At 33.3% G+C, this 23,157-nt stretch overlaps 1 long non-coding RNA gene across 2 annotated transcripts in view; it reads right to left on the bottom strand.

Annotated features, from left to right (window-relative positions):
• Positions 1 to 601: 601 nt before the first annotated feature.
• LOC143242937 (uncharacterized) overlaps positions 602 to 23,157 on the bottom strand; it is a 66,651-nt gene continuing 44,095 nt past the window's right edge. The window contains exons 1-2 of one of the 2 annotated variants that reach the window (XR_013023475.1): positions 2,279 to 2,816; positions 602 to 1,777 (exon numbers count right to left, since the gene is read on the bottom strand). This is a non-coding gene — a long non-coding RNA (uncharacterized LOC143242937). Of the gene's footprint in view, positions 1,778 to 2,278; positions 2,817 to 23,157 lie in introns of those variants that run through there. The other variant, XR_013023474.1, reaches the window with a different exon arrangement.

Below are 23,157 nucleotides of genomic sequence, written 5' to 3'. Positions count from 1 at the left end.
TGAAGTTTCAGTACTCACGTGCATAAAACAATGATGATTATAGAACAACAATAATTCTATAAAACATGTTGAGAAAGTTTCCACTGCTCGTTTAGCGTGTGTGTTTTTCATATAGCAAAGCCACAAAGGGCTATCTGCTCAGCCCACCGAGGGGAATCGAATCCCTGATTTTAGCGTTGTAAATCCTGAGACATACCGCTGTACTAGCGGGAGGCGTAGTGTTTGGTTTAGACTGCAATATTGAAATAAAAATTGCATTGAAATTTAGTTTCATTATTTCGTGGTTATAGAAAACACAAAACAATAAACTGAATCAAGTAAGAAATAAAGTGTAATTTATACTTATTTATATTTATACTCTCGTATGTTATATGCTAAATTATGGGAAGGTCATATTTCATAATTGGCTATTTCGTCGGATATATTAAAACCACAGAATTGTCGATGTTGTTAAAAGTAAGTTATTTTATTAATTAACTGTATTATTATTATTTTATTATTATATATATATATATATATATACGTAATTTTTCTATTTATTTATGTTCAATTTACATAAAATGTTTATATAATAGACTGATATATAAATCTCTGTGTAAGAAGTGACGTATCACACAGGCTATTCCACTTATGTATTTCAACCTCTTTCTTCAGTTACATGTAAAGTAGAAGTTAAAATGTTCCAATGTTACCCTTTAATAAAACTGAAAATTTCTTATTCCGTACAAATACAACAGTCCTTTCTCATTTTCCAACGAGTTAGCAATGACTTGAGTGAATTTAATCACTAATATCTGGACACGGTTCTATGCAATTACAAATTTCTCATACCCCAATGTGTAGCTTTACTTTAAGAAAACAACTTGGCCTGAGGCCCTTATGTTTCTCATTTCAGAACTAATAATTTTTTAATGTGTAGAAATTTTAAGCTCACAGACATTACACATTAATTAGAAAACAATTTACTTTTTTTAACCTTAATAGAGCAGCAATTTTTTAATGTTCAGAACTTTTAAAAACATTAAAGTTAACAAAGCAGATTCTTCCAAAAATTAACAAACCACTGACGATATTGTATGACAGTTATTAAAAGAGCATACTATGCATTTTTATATCATGTGAAACAATATTCACATTAATAAAAGAAATATTACATAAGTCAAGAATTTTGGTCTACACTCTAACCAGTGAAAGTGCAAGCACGTTTGGTACGATAGGAATTTGAACAGGCGATCTACAGACTCACAAGTCGAGTTTAATGTTAAATGGTTAAATTGATTAACTTTATTCCAAACGCTTTCGTATTTAAATTTTGATATACTCACATATTTTTATGAACTTCAACATCGAAATTAATTGACCTCTTACCAATTATCATCCAGCAGTGTGATTTTATGCATCCAACTAAAATTTCATTTCTTCTTAGTTCACTATCCAATCTTCTTCCTCTTCGATTAGTTCCGAATTCCATTTCTGATTGTCTTGCTGTTCGTGTTCCTCTTCCCAACCCACCTCTTAAGTTAAGGCCACTGTCAAAACCCAAGCCAAAGTATGGGTCTTTTCCAAACACATTCTTTTTGTATTTTCCATTTCCACTTCCTATTACAAAACCTGGTTTACTGGTGAAACCACTTTTATTCCTGTCTCTATCGACAGCGCTCCTATTTCACTTTTTACCTCCATGACCACCATAACCATTGTGGATGTTTTCGGTTATTTCGTTTATAGCGTAACTTCCGACAGTGTAGACGATAATAATGAAAAGTAGAAAGAAAACCTGAAAAATAAAAAATCATTTTCCTTATGAAACTATGACCAATAAAACACAAACTAGTTACTCTGTGAGAAAGTTGTGTAGATCCATAGTTATTTTACAGACACAAACACAAACTAGTAGAATGTAACTTAGCCTATCGTATAACAATTTCCCCATAAAGCTTTAAGATTTTATGTTAAAATGTTCTTATGTAGAAAAGATTACTGTAAAATAAATGGCATTATTCTTCTATAGTCTAAATCGTTTAGCCTAACTTGTAGTAATAATTGTATTTGAAATTACAAAAGATTGAATAAGTTAGTGAATCTAGTCAACATAAACGTTATTTTACTGGTGTTGTGACAGATACCATTCGAAAAGCATGGTGGGAAATTCAACATAATTCCCCTGTTTGTTGTTTTACATGAAGAGAACATTTGTCAAAGTGCTGTTTTACTGGGAATTCTTTCATACTCTTTATAAATACATTTTTAAGAATTACGTTGTCTATTCATATCTCACCTACAATGTCCCGAAATTTGATCAGTAATTAATTTTTGTCTAATTATCTCATATTATTCTGCATAGAGAAGTGCTACTTTTTATACTGAAATGATACCATGCAAAAAATACAACTATTTGTCTCCGGTGAGTTGTGTTACAGTTTTACCGATAATTAACTTACAGAATAAACTGTAGAACACTTTCCACTGTCCTCATTAGATAGCGATAAGGTAAAAGACGTTGATAGCAGCTGTAAGTTAAACTGTTATATTAAAAGCATTCTTCAACTTTTCGTATTTACATAATGTGGGGATATGAAGCAATCATACTGAAGGCCATAGCTGTGAGTTACGAAACTCTCGTATGTTATATGCTAAATTATGGGAAGGTCATATTTCATAATTGGCTATTTCGTCGGATATATTGCGAAACAAATTTGAATAACAAATGAACGCTATAAATTTTATGGAAATGTTTTTAATTTCTTTTTTATATTGATGTCCTTTCAAAGTCGAAAATCTTGCCAAATAATCATTATGGTGTTTACATCTTCACTTCGTCGAAAAGTAAATTACAGAATTATTCGTTTCTCTTTCTTATAATCTGAATTATTTTATGTAAGATATTTAATTTCTTTTCTATTTTACATTTTATTATTATTTATTTGTTTGTCATACTCCTGTTAACTTTGGGAAGGTAAAATTACGTTATGTTTTGTGAAACTTTCACTCTGAGTTTATTTATAACTACATGATGTGTAAAGTTCTCATTTTACTTAAATTATACGTTCCACGGTAGTTCCAATAATAATTTCTTATTTACTTAATGTTCTATGTTTCTAATCGTCTTGGTTTCTTTGCCATTGGACTCAGCTTGTTGTGCTTGTTAAAGACCGTGTGTCTGCTGGTGTGCAACGTCATTCACACGTTATATCAACTCACGTACAGACGTCTTCCAAGTTTTACAAAGTTTCCAACATTTTGAAAAGAAGCGAGAGAAGATGAAACAACTCCAGTTACTACTGAAACCTCTCCTTCCCTGAACTGACCTGCCCTTACTGCCAGAATACATTTGCAGCAAGGATTGGCTTCATTAGCCATCTCGGGACCCCTGTATGAAATTGGAGAGCCATCATCCTCCACCTCGAAGGATCGCCAAGACTCGTATTAATAATTCTCAGAATGTCCTACAGCAGGTTATCTTGGCTGTAATACTAACTGACGTATGTCTTAACCTACGTTTGTTATATAGTAGTACAATATCTCTGAGCGTTCAGTACTGGGATAAAATGTATCTAGACATTCTTTACTAGTACAGAATTCAACTGTTTCTGTACTGCGGTATCTAAGTGTAATATAACGGCATATAAGATGACTGGACTTTAATTTCTATACTGGGATCGATAGAGTGTATCAGAGATTGTTTTCTGTGATACAATCTCTCTGAACCTGTTTTATTATGATAAAATTAATTTATCTTTCTAAATTTTAACACAAAACGCTATGGTTCTATAAACATGACTGTTTCATTCTCAAGACATCAATTAACAAAATATATTTTACCTCTCCTAAGACAAACAAAAACGTTTCTCTAAAAGTCTCACTGATACCTTAGATTTTCAGAAACATTAAAGTAGTTATAAATTCCCCTAAACGACTCAGTGCACTATATGGTCTGAAAAGAACATCAACTATTGTTATGGTCAGGTAGAAATATAGTGATAACACTGTCCGCTAGAGGGAAAGTAAGTATGAATTAATGATTGTTTGTTTGTTTTGAATTTCGCGCAAAGCTACAAAAGGACTATCTGCGCTTACCGTCCCTAATTTTACAGTGTATCACAAAAGGAAAGGCAGCTAGCTAGCCAACACCACCCACCGCCAATTCTTGGGCTACTCTTTTACCAACAAATAGTGGGATTGGCAGTACAATTATAACGTCCCCACGGCTGAAAGGGAGAGCATGTTTGGTGTTCCAGGGATTCGATTTAACGACACTCGGATTACGAATGAATTATTTAATATATATTTTTATGGAAATGCATAACAATTTTTAATATAAATTTTGAGAGTAAGAGCGTTATAATGTGACAGCCAATCCCACTATTCGTTGGTAAAAGAGTAGCTGACCTTAGAAAACCTGGTATGGCCAGATGGGTTAAGACGTTCCACTCGTAATCCGAGTATCGCAGGTTCGAATACCCGTCCCATCAAATATGCTCGTCCTTTCAGCCGTAAAGGTGTTTTATGTTATGGTCAATCCCACAATATGTTAGTAAAAAGGTAGCTTAAGAGTTGGCTGTGGGAGGTGATGGCTATCTGCCTTCTTCTTAGTTTTACACTGTAAAATTAGGGACGGCTAGCGCAGATAGTCCTCATTTAACTTTGCGCGAAATTCAAAACTAACCAAACCAGTTGTTGAACATTGTTTTTCTTGGCAAAGTTTACCAATGTTTCGCTTATTTTTTGTCAACAAACATGGGCAGAATTGTTTCGTGATATACACTTAATCATGAGTTCAGCATATTTCAGATTATTAATATGTAATATAAATTATGTAGTTTTAAAATAATTCAATGACAACAAGTCAAAATGTTAATTCATTACAAATGACAGATATCTTCAATAGCAGAACCAATATTTGGCACACTTAACTTTGAACATTAGATTAATCTCTTACAGAAATTAATCAGTGTATTTTCAAATTTTAAAAATAAATTTATGTCTTTCATTTATTCTTTATTGCGAAATGCCTGAAGCAACTAAATTATTAAAGATGTCAATTTTTATGTTCGGTTTGGTTTGATGTGTTTTGAATTTCGCGCAAAGCTACACGAGAGCTATTTGCCGTTCCCAATTTTGCAGTGTAAGACTCGAGAGAAGGCAGATAGTAATCACCACCCACCGCCAACTCTTGGAGTACTCTTTTACCAATGAATAGTGGGATTGACCATCACATTATATATCGCCCCACGGCTGAGAGGGCCAGCTTGTTTGGTGCGATGGTGATTCGAACCCGTGAACATCAGATTAATTACAAGTCCAGTGCCGCCTTAACCACCTGGCAATGCCGAACATTTTTGTTCGGGAAAAAAAAATTCTCAAATTGGGAACAGACCCGAAAAGGCCGTTTGGTTAAGGCACATGATTCGTAATCTGAGAATCACGAGTTCGAATCATGCTCGCTTTTTGAGCCGTTAGAGGGGCGTTATAAAATGATGGTCTATACCACTATTCGTTGATAAAAGCCTAGTCCTAAAGTTGTTTGTGGGTGGTGATGACTAGCTTACACTGCTAAGTTAAGAACGGCTAGTGCAGATAGCCATCATGTAGCTTTGCACGAAATTTGAAAAAAATATATATCCTTATAAATTATAAGATTAAAGTGATTGAAGCAACTCAAACATTTGTAACAGTTAACTTCACTTTGCTATATACTCAAGAAACATATTTGTAAATCAGAGTTACGTAATCAGGAAACAATAAATAATTTATTCAGTTAAAGACGAGTGTTTTATTGAAAGTGAAGTTTCATAAATAATAAACAAATTGAATATCATGAATCAATTAACCATATCCTTAAAATAATTAATTCACTTATTTAATTCAAATGTACACTTTGTATTTGAAATCAGTCGATGTTGAACTTTTTATTTTTCAGTTTTTTTTCAGGATCGTGACTATCCGAAACAAATTATGTCCTGAAATTTCCTTCATTCAATTAATATACCTTGAATCATCCACTATATAAATTAAACAAAATTTCAAACTGTTTTAAACTCAATTCTGATAAACGTTTTAAGTATATTGTTGTAACGAACACCTGTTCTTCGAAAAATGTATTTGAAACATGTTTGTTGTGTATGTAATTCGACATTCCACATTTATTGAGACAAAATACCTTATTATTTGTAACTGTGTAAGTTCTATAAGTTAATAGTATAAGTGGTATTAGAGTTTAATACTGCTAAAATATTTTGGAATTATCTATAACGTAAACTAGAGTTACGTTCTTTAAGAAATAATCGATTATTATTTGAAACTTTAAAATTTGTTTTAGTAAACCTGTCTAAATACTTGTGTGTATTTATGTAAAATAAATAAATAAGTTTAACTAACTTCCAATTCCCAACACGGGTATCGAAACCAAGTTTCAAGAGGAGTGAGTCTGCAAACAATCCGCTGTGCCAAGTGGAGGAGAGTATAATGGTAATTACACACATGGACATTGTCACGTGGGGTAATGGAAGAGGTCAAATGTATATGACCCTCGTAGATCTACATGACCTAAAAACCGATATAGTTAGCAGCAACTTTAAACATCATTAGTAAACAGGTTCTAATATTCATTATAGGAGTAGATTCAAACAGCGACTATTTACCAATATGAAGTGTTTTCGGTACGTCACATCATCAGCACCAACCAGAACATATGCAAAAATTGAACTACAAAAAGTAAATTGGAATTAATATGAGGAGAAATTAATAGAGTTTTCCTTCCCTAGTAACACAGCAGAAGATCTGTGGATTTACATCACTATAAACCGTGTTTCGTTATTCCTAGAAAGGAGAGCACAAATAGCATATTGTGTAACCGGTGCTTAACTTCAAATATTCAAAATTAATAGGACGTATCCATCTCAAAATGGCCACAACAACACTAACAGCCTGAATAAAAATAGCAAATGTTCAGTAATCACAGACAGACTCATAACAAAAGCAGAAAATTACATACCAAAGTATCAATAAAGGATACCCATACCAACTGGAGCAAAATAGTGATTTCTGTAGCAACTGGTGCAATATAGTGATATCCACACCCACAAAAAAAGGATCAAACAAGATGAAAATATAATATGTTACAACTGGTGATCCACAAATAAATAAGTCTAGAAATAAAATTAGAAGACGCGTTAAGTTACTAAAATCACAATAACAGAACACCTTGTATACATAAATAAACTCAAAAACTGTTCCCAGATATTCATATTCTCATATAAAAAAGGCTACAAGGTTAAACAAAACAGTTATCGCTGATTTACCCAACACTCAAACCAATAATAATAAACTAGCATGCAAGAATAAACACAAAGTACACACCTTGAAAGAACAAGGACAGAAGGAAGACTGTCATTGATCTCAAGTATGAGATAAACAACCATGTTCCAAGTAACATAAAAGTATTCAAGTCTATAGTATAAACTGTAGTTTATATAAGACTCGAAGAAAATGAAATATTTGGTTGAGTAGCAATTTAAAAACCTTTACTTTGATCTCCAACTATTGTCAAGAGAATAATATTTGCTAAAAAGTGTAAGCATGGGAAGAGAAATGTGATGGTTTGGGGGCTTCTATGTTAGGAAGAAAATAGATATTTGCTAAATGGATAGAATAATGGACCAACGCAAATACCATCAGACACTATTGATCCGTCATGTTATACACAACGGTTTGTGTATTATTGGTAAAGGATTCTACTACCAAAGAGATAATGACCTCAAACATTCATCCATCTTATGAAGAAATTACTTAGCTAAGAAAGAAGTGTTCCTGGAATCATTCAAATGATGCAATGCCTCCAAAGAGCCTCGATCTCAACCCAATTGAAGATGTCTAGACTTTGAAACATAAAAAAATAACAAACCAAAACTTCCTTTTGTACTTGAAACATTTGGAGTAAAGATGCAAAGGACATTAATTATTACGCGACAGTACCTGAAAGGCTATCTATAGTTATTAATATAAGATTGGGACTGAAAACATTATCTGTTTGCTGAAGTCAAGTACCACCACCGAATTTTTATTGTAATAAATATGAAGATTAACAAACTTTGAATGTATCACCTATGATTTAACATCCACTGTTCTTTGAATATAGCTTGAAATATAATTTTTGATTTCGTTCTAACACTTTTGCTCAGTACTGTATATATATATACCCAACCAATGAAGTGCACCAAGTACACTACTTAAAAAGGATAGTTTTCTTTACAGTATCATCATTGCGCTATTTGCATAACGTAGTTTAAATACAACAGTGTCATAGATAGAAGTAAATAATATGATTAGGCTATCTTTCGATATAAATTTTCGCTTTTTTATAACTGTAATAAGTACGGCTAACAGACCAAATAACTTCTTGTAACCCTATGCCAGTTTAATGTGTGGTCTGAGGCTGAAGATATTTCTCATTGTGCTTTCAAGTTCTGAGAAGTCTTCAGCAGTCTTATCGGATTGTTTAAGGTCGTTGGTACCAAAATGAATTATAAGAAAACGGACAGATCCGGAAAAAGAACTGGTCATAGCTATGGCATCGTGAACTATAAGGAATTGGACAGATTTTGGAAAAGAACTAGTCATAAGGGTTTCTTTCTCAGTTATATCAAGACTTCTCAGACCTTCGTGTTTTTAGCACATCATGAAAAGACCATGGAACGTATTAGATACCCTCCCGTAATAATGTATTTGTATTAAAACGTATATTATATAATAAATTCTCAATATACGCCTTTTTCAACGTGTATAAAGTTAAAACCAGTATAAACTTGTCTCAGGTTCAAACAAGTGAAACAGCTCTTAGAATAATTTATTTATTTTTGTGGTAAGAACTTAAGAATTTATGTTTGCTAAATTATTTTGTATTAAATTTTCCCCAGTAGGTCAGCGGTACGTAAATCTGAAGTCATATAATGCTCAAATTTGTCGGCTTAACTTTCCACTTAATAACAAAATAATATTATTCGCTTATTCAAGGGTAATTTTAATTTTTTCATTGTGTTTTTTCATTTATTTATTTTTGGCAAAAGCAATCTTAAAATCAGTTGAGCAAACATAGTCCCGACACAGTGATATTTATAGGAACATACATCGTTAAAAGGTGGGTTCCGTGGTGGGCAGAACATATGCAGTCTATTGAGTGGCTTTGAGCTTAGCTACCAATAAATAAACAAATAAGAAAACATAACGAATAACGAAACAAATAATGTAATTTGCGATTATCTTGATCTGACAACAGAAATATGATTTGCCGTAAGCGACACAATTTGAAACTATCCGCTTTAGTAACCATCTGGGGAATTACGGATACAAGTGATCTTCACAATGAATACTCGTTACTGGACGGCATTCATTGGATGCAGATAAGATCAGTTGAATACTGACGTGAATAATATTTATTTATTCATAGAAACTGAATAATTATTTAGATAAATATCCCAGACGGAAAAAAGTTTTAAAAATAAGAAACCTTTTTCTGTAGAAAGTATCTTTAACTTACATTTTAAATAATTCCAAAAACATTTGTGTAGTATAGAATTTTTAACCAACAACAAAACAGTTCGTAACATGCTCGTGCACCAGTTTCTCTATTAACGACTGTTTTGTCGTCACGTATAAATCCTACATAGCTATCAATCATAAAGCTACTTTCAATCCTATTTTTTTTTTATTTTCTTGGAATTTCGTGCAAGGCTACATGAGGGCTATCTGCACTAGCCGTCCCTAATTTAGCAGTGTGAGACAAGAGAAAAAGCAGTTAGTCATTAACACCCACCGCCGACTCTTAGGTTACTCTTTTAATAACGAATAGTGGGATTGATTGCGACATTATAACGTCCTCACGGCTAAAAAGGTGAGCATGTTTAATGCGACGGAGATTCGAACCTGCGATCCTCAAATTATTAGTCCAACGTCTTAACCCACTTGGCCATGCCTGGTCTTTCATTACTAAAATGTATCGAAAAGATTATTGTATTTACCACAAAAACATACTAAGAGAGAAACCCTTTAGATTAAACGAGCGTTCAACAGTTTTGTTCCACAATCTTCGTAACTCATTGCTAATATTAAAATTATCAAGCAGTAATTTTACAAATTAAATCTAATATCAACATTTTAATTTTAAAAATATGTGTTCATAATATAGGTTGGAATTAAGAACAAAACCACACAATGGGCTACCTGTCCTCTGCCCATCACAGGTATCGAAACTCAGTTTTTAGAGGTGTGAGTTCGTAGACATACCACTTATAATACAGTAAAAGAACAAACACATGAATGGTCAAACACTGTCATTTAACTTTAGTTATTTTTTGTTTCATCCTTTTCATATAGACATCTGTTTACGCAAAAAGTATAATTACTTTATATTTTGAAAATTTAAAATTATGTATGGATGGTTCATTGAAACGGAATTTCAAATATCTCCTTAACAGGGTATCAGAACGAAACAACAGCACACAAGTATGACAGAAAGTGTTCGTACCCTTAGGTCATGAGTAGTATTTTCTTCATAACTTAAAAATGTTTTTTGTGTTTTTTCTTATAGTAAAGCCACATCAGGCTATCTGCTGAGCCCACCGAGAGGAATCGAATCCCTGATTTTAGCGTTGTAAATCCGAAGACATACCGCTGTACTAGCGGGGGACGTAACTTAAAAAGTATCATGACTAGGATAACAAATGTACAGTATTATAAATATTATTGAAAGACACGTCTACATAATTTTTATGTAAACTGAACGAAAAAAACTGTTTATAAACAAATAATCAAACATAAAAGAGGTAGAAAGTACTCGTGCGTATATTGTTTCCTTTTATATATTTTCTCTGCTTATTTCTCATTACACAATAACTCAAACACCAAAACAATGGTGTCAACCAATTTCAGTGAGGTGGCGTAGATTCAAATAAAGTATTCGATTTTATAAGTTGTAAAGTAGTAATAACAATTTTAATATATATTTTAATCATAATTCTAGAACAAACGATGTTATCATTATCTCTTGAAGCTAGCTTTGTTATAGACATCTGATGGTCTTTCAAAGAACTTATGTACGAGGTGTGACAGTCATTTACAGTCAATAACACTATACAACACAAATTTTGTTCCTGGATAGTATGTGTTATTTCTCAATTGCTTATGTTGTAATAGTACAGAAAATGGCCATTATTCCCTTCAAACTTTGCTTTTGTAACCTGGATAATGAAATTTAAAAATTAACCTATTTTCTGTGAGAAAACGGGCAAATTTGCACATTTTCGCTTACATGAGGTCCAAATAAAACAACATATTAATCAAGAGTTACATGTATTGACACTAACGTTTATACAAAATGTTTAGAAGTGAGTAGTTTTTCGAAACTTGCGACTGAAATGTAAATCACTTTCACGTATCAGTCCTTAAATATAGTCTCCATCTTGTTTTTGTTACACGCTCCCAGGTCACAAAAGCAAAGTTTGAAGACAAAAATAGGTCTTTTCTATTTATTTTAAACATAAGCAATGTGGAAATAACACTTTCTACCCAAGAGCAAGAAAATGTATTTTTTTTCTTTACATAGTGTAATAGACAAGCAATAAATATCAAAGTTGGATCTTCATTATACACAGAAAGTGGTTAAAAATAAAACCTTCCCATAATCTGTTTAACACTGTATTAAAGAAAGCAAAATAGAATTTTCCGTAAAGGAAGTAAATGTAGGGACGGCTAATATAAAGTAAGGATGATTCAAATGCCATATCTACTATGTTATTTATATTGAATAATTGATATTTGCCATCCCTATAGTTATTTTTTTTTCCGAAAATATTTTTCTCTATTTGTTCGTTTGATAAAGCGAAGCATTCAGACTGAGATGAACTTTGAGTCTTTTATTTCACAACTGAGACTGAATAGTTTAAGACAGCTTCGAATGTATTTTTTCATGTAATATATATAATCTAAGGTTCATTAATTGAAGAAGAAATATTTCGGGAAGTAGATAGTTTGAGTAGCGTCAGGATCCTGAGAAGCTGTAAAAACAAAAAAAGCTTTGTCAATTTCTGTTTCAACTCAGTTGAAACACAGCGAAATAAGTGATTCGGTTAATTTCAAGTGATAATTAAAGTGTCTTACGAGGCTTAAGTATTTAGTATTTGTAAAACTGCACTTTTAATAATTTAACACCTGTGTTAAATGATTTATTGTACGTCTTTATATGACCCTGATTTATAAACGTATTTCTTTTTGTGTAACTAAAAACGTTCATAGCCTGTCCTGTTTTTAATTATACCTTTCTATTACTTTAAAGCTAAACAGAAAGTTAATTGTTGCGAATGTTTGAGTTGCTTCAAGCTCTTTCATCTTACAATTGATAAGAATTAAAAACAATTGTTGGTGGGCTGTCTGCCCCTAATTTAGCATTGTAAGACTAGAAGGAATGCAGCTAGTCATCACCACTTGAGCTACTCTTTTACCAGCGAATAGTGAGATTGACCGTCACATTATAACGCCCCACGCCTGGAAGATCAAGTATATTTTAAGGAAAGGGAATTCAAACCCGCGACCCTTGGATTACGAGTGGAGCGCCTTAACCAACTGGCCATGCCGGGCCTCAACATTAACTGACCAAATGTTCACTTTTTTCACATAAATTACTGTAAGGTTTGTTAATTTTAAATTTTGCACAAAACTACACGAGGGCTACCTGCGCTAGCCGTCCCTAATTGAGTAGTGTAAAACAAGAGAAAAGTCAGATAGTCATCACCACCCACCGCGACCGATTACGAGAGAGTGATTTAACTACCTGGCCATGTCGGTCCGAGCTCTGAATAAACATTGAGAACGTGTACTTATGAAATGTTAACTTTAAATGCACTGATGGTCCAATAATTTTATTTTTAATATCCCGAATAATTGTTCAGTCTTTCTTTCCTCATTAATAAGTCTAAAAAGCTTTCCAAATCTAAACGTTAAATTACTTAACAACCATTTCTACTTACCTGGATAAAAAGTTAATCATGGCCTTTATATTGAATTTCCCATTTCTTTAGACACTTTTGTATCAAACTGCACGCTATACCTTTAACTATAACTACTTCTTAACTGACCGTCAAGTTCTGCTCCACTTTCCAACCCACTGGCGAGACCTGCACCACTTCGTTAACCAAAGCCTGTCCTATCACTTACACTCAGTCCTCCACTACCAACCAACCCACTTCTAAGTCCTGCGTCGCCCCCCAATCCATCAGGAGCACCAGGGACTAATCCTTGACCATCATCGATTCCAAATCTGCTACTATATCCTGGTGATAACTCACTTCTGCGACCTGCACCTTTTCCGACATCTCCACGATAATCAGTGGCCAGGTGGTAGTCTAAACCACCCCTATTTCCTTATCATCTATTAAATCTATTTCTCAATCTGCTCCCAAGTAAAGGGTTGACGTAACGTCCCACACCATCACCAATTCCAAACAAGCTACTATATTCGTCTCTACGTAACAACCTACTTCTACGACCTCCAACGTTTCTGAAGTTTCTAGAATAACTAGGTGCCAACTCATAATCTAAATCACCCTACTTCCTGACTGTCTTTTACTTAAGCCATGTTTTATTTTGACGCCGTCATAACCGCTGTAATCTTCTTTTCATTATATTTTGCATCATTTTCGTCTCCAACGTAATCACTTTCAAAACGTCTTGTTTACTTTCTGTAGTGTAGAACGTGACAATCAGATACAGACCTGCAACCTGAAATAAAACAAAACGTCAGTTTCGTCTTATTTTAAAAGCTATTACAATCGTTTGTACTATTCCATCGGTAAAGAAAATGTGTAGAATGTATTGTTTGTTTTTTTTAATTTCACGCAAAGCTGTTCGAGGGCTATCTCCGATAGCCGTCCCTAATTTAGCAGTGTAAGACAAGAGGGAAGGAAGCTAATCATAACCAACCACCGCCAACTCTTGGGCTACACTTTTACCAGCGAATAGTGGGATTGACCGTCACATCATGACGTTCCCACGGTTCAAAGGGCGAGCATATTTTAGTGTGACAGGAATTCGAACCAGCGACATTTGATTACGAGTCCTTAACCCACCTTGCTATGTCGTGCAGAATATAAAATAAAAGGTTCCCGTGTACATTATGTACACGAACGCACGTGTATGTAACATTTCTGATTTATAAGTTTTTTTATATTATTTGTTTAATTTCTATTTTTAAGTTTTATTAGATAGGTTGCTTGAAATTTATATAAATTAGGTATCAATTAGTTTAATCTACTTGAATTTAATAAGTATTATTGAAATTACAGGCGACATGCCCGTTAATTAACTATAATAGTATTTCGAACCTAATTTACTGAGTTTTGTTTATATTAACATTTGTTTTTTGTTGTTGTTGTCAAAGTATATATCATTCGAAGAGTTTTCCTCAAAATTCAACAAATATCAGCATATCTAGTGGTACGGTTTGGCTCGTTACTGGAAGACTTTGATCCTAGACTCGGCATGTCCAGGTGGGTTAAGGCGTCTGACTCGTAATCTGAGGGTCGCGAGTTCGAATTCCCGTCACACCAAACATGCTCGCCCTTTCTTCCGTGAGTGTGTTATAATGTTTCGGTTAATCGCACTATTCGTTGGTAAAAGAGTAGCCCAAGAGTTGGCGGTGGGTGGTGATGAATAGCTGTCTTCCCTCCAGTCTTACACTGCTAAATTAGGGACGGCTATCGCAGATAGCCCTCGGGAAGCTTTGCGCGAAATTAAAAAACAAACACACATTGACACTAAACACCAATAAGGAATTAACCAATAACATCAAATATCTCAAGCTTTTTTAATAAATATTTAATTATACTTTGTTTGATTCACGTTGTTCTATAATTGTGTCAAATCCTTTGTAATCACTTATTAACCTAATTACTTAAAATAAAATATAATTTTAAACAGGAGGTTAGTCATGAGGGTCCATCCAGACGGAGTTATTTGAATTGAGCTTACGGGAAATATCCGTACCTGATTTCTAAGATATAAAACTTAATCTTTATGACTTAGCCACAGACAGACTTAGACAGGACAGTAAATACTGTCTATTATATTGAAATAATCTCAAGCAACAAATCCAATCTATTGTCTCTGATGAATTAAACCATAGTTTGGCAATATTATTAAGTCTTAGCATAATCCTTCTGACACTTACCACTGCCCTCGTATTCGTAGTGTTGCAAAGAAGTAAAGTTGAATCTGGCTGTGAACTAGTTGGTAATATTACAATGTTCATGAAATGTTCATATTTATATAGCGAAGGTGATATAAACCAGTCATCCTAAAGTGAATATTTGTGAGAAACAGCCATGATGGGAATTATTATTGAATATGTGTTTTTCTTCCATTCTTTTAATAAAATAAGTGAAGTAACATATTAAATTTGTTTATCCCGGATATTTGACAGTCGAGAATACAAAAAACCTCTAAACTTCTTTTGTAAAATTGGAAATTTCCTAATTAATTTTCTGTAAGATATTAATTTAAAATTGAAAGTTTTATGATATCTGTAGTTTGTGATGCAAGAGAAATTTGCTTTATTGTTATTCAATTATTTTAAAGACCATATTAATAATCTTAAATCGGTTTCAAAGAAACTAAGTTCAAGATAATTAAAGGAGGCGACTTAACTAAAAGAAAGTTTGAAAAATCATCTCCTAGATTCTTGGCTAAAATTTACTTATAAGCCTAACACTAGTAATGTATGCCAAGGAAAACAGTGTTAAACTAATGAGTTACAGCCATCTAGGGTGCAAAATAGATAAATTACAGAATACATCTCATACAAGTTGGTACATATCAAAAGAATGAAAAATCATAATTTACGTTTTGTTTCTCTTCCGTATTTTTCCTTATTAATAATAACTCAAGCTTTCTATTTTCAAAAATAAAATTTGTTATGTACTTTCAAAATAAAAAGGTTTTATTTATTTATTCTTACTTTTCCTCTAGCGGACAGTGTTATTAATATACTTGATAACGAGAAAGCCACTTGAAATAAAAATGTATCTCAGAACGGCTTGTGTGGGTATTAACACTTTTATTGATAAGGACAGAACAACGTTTCTACCTTTCTATATCACATTCAAATGTTATCTTTCTTAACCTGAAGATGACTTAGGAAGGTCGAAACATTGTTCTCTCCTCATCAATAAAAGGGTCTCGGCATGGTCAGATGGGTTGTCTTATAATCCGACTGTCACGGATTCAAAACCCCGTCGCACCAAATATGCTCACACTTTCAGCTGTTGGAGCATTATAATGTGACGGTCAATCCCACTATTCGTTGGTAAAAGAGTATCCCAAGAGTTGGCGGTGGGTGGTGATGACTAGCTGCCTTCCCTCTAGTCTTACACTACTAAATTAGGGACGGCTAGCACAGATAGCCCTCGAGTAGCTTTGTGCGAAATTCATAAAAAACTAAAAACAAAACTAATTATTTAAACTGAACTGTCTTCTTAATTTTCTGTTGTTTTATCAAAGTTATTAGTTTGGTTTCCATGCGTTATTAATTGTTTTATATTGTTGCTTAGGAATAGTGTATGTTGCTGTTTTTTTAGTAGGCACTCAGTAATTATTTGACTATAGCTGTCAGTTTCTGATTTATTATTGGCTGTATACTTAACGTTACCTGGTAATATGTTCTCTAATTCACTTTGATATTCCAGCCAATTGGCTTTTTTATACTCGAATTTGTCTTATTTAAAGGTTTTATCTTTGTGGGGAGCGAGATCGAAGACACACCGTACAGGAAGATGATCACTGTCTACATCTTTTCCCACATTAAAATTTAATAATTGATATTAAAGGAGGTGAGGCAGATATCTAATATATAACTTGTATTTGTATCATACGATGTATGAGTAGGTGTTTTGTCACTTAACATTGCTATGTTATTATCCTCGATGAATTGTAATAGGTGTCTTCCATTTGTGTTTGTGGACAAACATCCAAAGCCTGTTGGTTCGGTTGGAATGTCGTGCTTTGCTAGTTGATGGTTACAACGCTAGCCCTCCCTAATTCAGCAGTAATAGACAGAGGGTAAGCAGCTGGTCAACACCACCCATCATCAACTTTTGGGCTATTCTTTTACGAAACAATAGCGGAATTGACCACAATGTGATAACGCTCACACGTGCTGAACATGTTCGATAGCCGTATTTGGGATCAGATACAAGCACATTAAGGTAATAGTCGAACGCTACCTTTCCATCAGATCACGCCATATCTACGTGTTTAAGAAAATATTTATTGTTTGTATTTCGTGTTGTCTTGTTTTTTAATAATTTAAATAAAAGTAGATCAGCCTGGCATGGGCACGTGGTTAGGGCGCTCGACTCGTAATCTGAGAGTAGAGGGTTTGAATCCCCGTCATACCAAACATACTCTCTTTCGAACCTGGGGTCGTTATAACGTGATGGTCAATCCCAATATGCATTGGTATAAGAGTAGCCCAAGTGTTGGCAGTGAGTGGTGATAACTAGCTGCCTTCCCTCTAGTCTGATACCTCTAAATTAGAGACAGCTAACACAGTGAGCCCTTGTGTAGCTTTGCGCGAAATTCAAAACAAACCAAACCTTTCACATTACATTAACATAGATATGTTGATATAAATACAGCTATATAATTCCTCAAAAGTTTTATTATATTAATGCCTCCTCAACTTGACAACATTAACTTTAATTAAGCCACGTTAAGCGTCTTTTACATCAATCACAGGTCGCATTAAGTAAATTATATGTATAATGTAAGGTAATTTTTTTACATTCTTTTTTTTTTACATTCATACCATTTAGCAATAGCTACTCTTTACCAACGAATAGTGGGATTGGCCGTTTTAACTGAAACATATCTTCATACCATACTTCAGACGAACAAAACTGTCTAAGCAATACAAGCTGAAGAGAGTTTTATTATAAAGGTCAAGAAACTTGTTAATGTGAGGCATACAAAACTATCTAGTACCGTGAATATCATATAACAAGGGTTGGTTTGGTTTGAATTTTGGCGCAAAGCTACTCGATGGCTATCTCCGCTAACCGATCCTACTTTAGCAGTGTAAGATAGACAGAGGCAGATAGTCATCACCATCTATCGCCAACTCTTGGGCTACTCTTTTCCCAACGAATAATGGGATTTGTCGTCACATTGTAACATCTTTACGGCTGAGAGGGCGAGCATTTTGGTTTGACGGAGACACCAACCCGCGATTTTCAGCTTACGAGTCGAGATATACCAAGGGAATTTAACTGTTACAGACGTTTTTCACCTATATTGTGTTGTATTTTCTTTCACGTATAATATGGATTATTATTCTTTTGTTGAGACTGAGAGTCTTTGATCACTCTGATAATTTTGTTATTGAGCTTGTCTTGGACTATTTTTTTCTGTTTTGTGCATATTTCATCAATTAACTATTTTTCTTTTAATTTTATAATTATCATAATCGTGGATCATCATAATTATCTTCTTTTGTTGCTTGTTTGTTAGAAGTAAATTTCAACTTAAAATGCTAAAATTCAGGGCCTTGTTCCACTCTGTGTACAGAACGCAGATCGCCTATTGTTTGGGCTTGTGTTCAAAAGTCACCAAACATTGTTTTCATACCTTTGAAATAAAGATCTTTAAGTTGGTTTATTTGTTTTTGATCAGCAGATATGTTTATATTGTTTGTTTGTGATAAATATATTTGTTTTATATTGTGTATTTGTGATAAGTAGATTTATTTTATATTGTTTGTTTATGATAAATAGATTTGTTTTATATTGTTTGTTTATAATAAGTAGATTTCTTTTATATTATTTGTTTACGATAAGAAAATTTCCTTTATATTGTTTATTTATGATAAGTTGGTTTGTTTTATACTCTTTTCTATGATAAGTAGGCTTTTTTATATTGTTTCTTAATGAAAAGTAGATTTATTTTATGTTGTTTGTTTATAATGAGTAGATTTGTTTTATATTACTTATTAAAACAAGTAGATTTGCTTTTTGTTGTTTCCTTATAACTGGTACATTTGTATTATATTGTTTGTTTATAACAAATAGATTTGTTTGCTGTTGTTTGCTTTTTACTGCTACATGTTTCATTATATTGTTTGTTTATAATAATAAATAAAGAATTAAACACAAGAAAAGCCAAAACAAGCGTTATAATTTACGTCGGTTTGTTTTACTTGGAGAGAAATGAAGATTTTTTATTCATTTTTATATTAATGTTATGAATATTAATACCACAGCTTCATAAAGAAATAAAGGTAAATTGCTCCATAATATTTCTTTCACAAATTGGAAAACTAAATTGTATATCTTTGTGCCTATTGTTCAGAAGCAATGAGAAAATATTTCCATTTCTCTAATGTTTCTAACAGTATTTGTTTAATCACTTAGATAAGCACTCCAGTTGCTCAATTAATTATCTTAGTTCGTCTCAGGCCCGGCATGGCCAAGCGTGTTAATGCGTGAGACTAGTAATCTGAGGGTCGCGGGTTCGCATCCCTGTCGCGCCAAACATGTTCGCCCTTTCAGCCGTGGGGGCATTATAATGTGCGGTCCATCCCACTGTTCGTTGGTAAAAGAGTAGCCCAAGAGTTGGCGGTGGGTGGTGATGACTAGCTGCCTTCCCTCTAGTCTTACACTGCTAAATTAGGGACGGCTAGCACAGATAGCCCTCGAGTAGCTTTGTGCGAAATTCCAAAACACACAAACAAAACAAACAGTTCGTCTCAACTTGTTTTCTTTCGTTGCGTAGTTTGAACAAGAAGTCGTTGACGTAGCTGTCACATTCCACAGAAGACGAAAAAAGAAAAAAGTCTCCAATGCGCAAGGGTCGAACTAATTGATACGTAAAAATAATTTTAAATAGATTTTCAACCCTTTACATAATCAACTCGGTCATTAAGCAACTTCTTCACTCTGAAAAATTTATTTAAAAAAACATTATTTTCAGAAAGTTTCGAAAAAATGAACAAACGAAAATTTAATCATGTCATCACTGTTATTTCACTCCATTATACATTACCCGCCTTTTCTTGTCAGCTTTCCAACGCATACATTTTAATATACTTTTGTACAAGTGCCTTTTTAGGTTAAACCAACTACATTAGTCACGTGGCCAAAAATGAATCCTTCAGTGTTTATAATAAAACATTTATATAGGAGCAGTTTATTTTCTTAATTTCCATATTATTTTCGTTTTCAGGATAAACAGAGAAATAAGAAACGTTTCGTTTCCTTAATAATAATTTGTTGTTAGGAATTAAGCAAGAAGATACACAATAGGCTATCTGTGCTCTGAAAACTACTGGTATTGAAAGCTGATTTTAGTGGTGTAAGTCTGCAGACATACCGGTGTGTCACTGGGGTTGGAATTAGACAAAGGATAATAAAAAATAAATTGACACTTCTAAATAAACCAGAAAGTATTCACTTAGAACAGGTAACAAGAATAAAACATACACAGATATATCCAAACGCTTAAAATAATCTATTATTAACCTTCATATGATATTTAACTATTATATTATTTTTCCTCAATGAGACCAGAATTCTTGACCTTTGACCTCGAAATTTCCTTCCTCATGACCTCATATTAATTTTTTAGTAACTCACGAATTATTATGTACAAATGTTTCATGTTAAAATCTAATCTGAACACTCAAGACATTAGAGTTATATGGTTAACAATGTGTAAATTCTGATTTTTTCTTGTTTTAACTTTTTTATTAGTGCATTCAGTTTATTTCCCAGAAATAAAAAATATTGAAGTACACAAATAGATTTATAAACTAGTTGAAATTGTCTTGGGTTTCTTCGATTTTGATAAATATGATTTTAACTATTTAGATTACCAGTTGACGATTCTAAGCTTCGTTGTTTCTCTCTTTATATAGCAATTGTCTTGATGCTTATGTTTAAGTGTTGCTAGAAACCAAGAAAAAAAACACTTGTTAATAAAAATTACTTATCTTTGAGATATTTGATGCTATTTTTTCTCGTATTTTGACGTCATTTGTGACGTAAATTATAAAAGTATTTTTCAATTAGTTCCAAAACATATACTGTTTAAGATGCAAATCATATTCAAAAGAATCATGTACAAATGAGTCTGAAACATTGCCTAATGGCCCTTTCGAGTCTATTAGGATCCAATTTCTGTTTGAAGCCACGAAAAAAAACAATTTTAGATACATTTAAAAACATTCTTTATTGATGTTACTTGAGACACGAAGTTTTCAGCATCTTGTTTGCGTTTAAGGGTCGAATACTTTTAGACGTTTAGAAGAATGGCCTAGAGTGTACAAGGGAGAGCTGAGTAGAAGTCTCAGTATGATAGCTGATATCTAACTAAACAATTTGTCTTGAGTTACGATTTCGTTTAAAATAACATGTTGGCACTTTGTACAACCCCTACTTTTAATTTCGTGAAATGTGAAGGCTCAGTCAACTTTAACAGGCTTAGTTAGGCCTAACACTGAATGTTATACGATACTCTCATATGGTTCATTTCAAAACAACCCTGCCACATTTTATTATACTTGCCTGTTGGTTTAATAATAGTATCTGCATATTCTAATAAAATTATTGCAATGTCCAAAAAACTAAATCTGTCATACTTAAAACTTGATGTCAGAACATAAATCACACTTAGAATTCATACACTTTATTGTAAAAGTTGAGTTTCAATTTTTTGAGACATATTTTCTTATGATAATACAAAAAACGACTTTCTATCTAAAGGAGAACGTACAAAGTATAGCATAATAGTCCTTTTTCTCTGAGGAACCACCCATCCCTCCCCCTAATCCCCAATTATATTTCATATAATATTCCAGGATACTAAACATTTCAATACCCGTGGAAGGCATATCACAAGTAGACCCTTCTGTTGTTTTGTACATAACGTCAAACAACCAACAGAACTGTCTTGTACAGTCCAGCACCACAATCCAGTTAGGGTTCATATCAACAGGAACAAAACATTTTTGTGAATGAATATATCTTCACTTACCTATTTATGTTTCGTTTGCTGCCCCTGTTTTATTATGTCACCAGTTTTATAACGGATAGTGTGTGTGTTTGTTTTTTCTTATTGCAAAGCCACATCAGGCTTTCTGTTGAGTCCATCAAGGGGAATCGAACCAGCGAATTTTGCGTTGTAAGTCCATAGACTTACCGCTATGCCAGCGGAGGACAAAGTATAGCGAAAGCTATTGGCTTAGTGCAACAAGTTTTCTTTTGTGGTAAGTTTTAATTTTTGTGTCTCTCGTCAGCAAGTATAAAGTAGAATAGCTCCTTCTTCAGACGAGTGCTATTGAACAACATTAATAGTTTCGAATTTTCTTTGAACAACCCAAATTATAATAATCGTCTCGTCTTAGAAACAGGAACCTTGTTATAGTCTTTTCTCAGGACCGAGATGTTCCTAATCTTATTTTTCCGTACCTAAGAGGAATCGCAAAAATATTTGTTTTAAGAATTTGATAGATTACACACAATAATGAGACGAAAGAACAACTTTATGAAGATTTTTTGTTTTACCTACGGTTTTGTCGTTAATAAAAACTAACGAAATTATTCCAAAAAATAACAACGTAGAGGTTCAAAGCAAGTTTTATCTTAATCTACACATGAATACAATCCATTAATAAAAGGTAAAACATTGTATGCTATGAAGTGATTAAGGAAGTTTATTAAATAACGAATAGTTATAAGTTGGTTTGTTTTGAAGTTTGCGCAAAGCTACACGAGAGCTATATGCGCTAGCCGTCCCTAATTTTGCAATGTAAGAAGGCATTTTGTCACCACCACCCACTGCCAACTCTTAGGCTACTTTTTTAACATCGAATATTGGGATTGACCTGTCACATTATGATGTCCCTACATCTGAAAGGGCGAGCATGTATTGTGCGACTGGGATTCGAACCCGCAACCCTCAAATTACGAGTCAGACGCCTTAACCTATCTGGCCATGCTTCGCTAGTTATAAGTTGGTCCTAAAGCTGAACAATAGCCTATTATTAATAATTTAAGAAGGAGGCCTAAATGTGTTTAGTCACGAAAATACGAAAAATAGATATTTTGTTAAACTGAATAT

The sequence above is a fragment of the Tachypleus tridentatus genome, unplaced genomic scaffold (assembly GCF_004210375.1).
Source record: "Tachypleus tridentatus isolate NWPU-2018 unplaced genomic scaffold, ASM421037v1 Hic_cluster_2, whole genome shotgun sequence".
In the NCBI taxonomy this organism is placed as follows: domain Eukaryota; kingdom Metazoa; phylum Arthropoda; class Merostomata; order Xiphosura; family Limulidae; genus Tachypleus; species Tachypleus tridentatus.
Note: the sequence above shows the minus strand (reverse complement) of the source record. Positions and strands in the feature narration are given on the sequence as shown.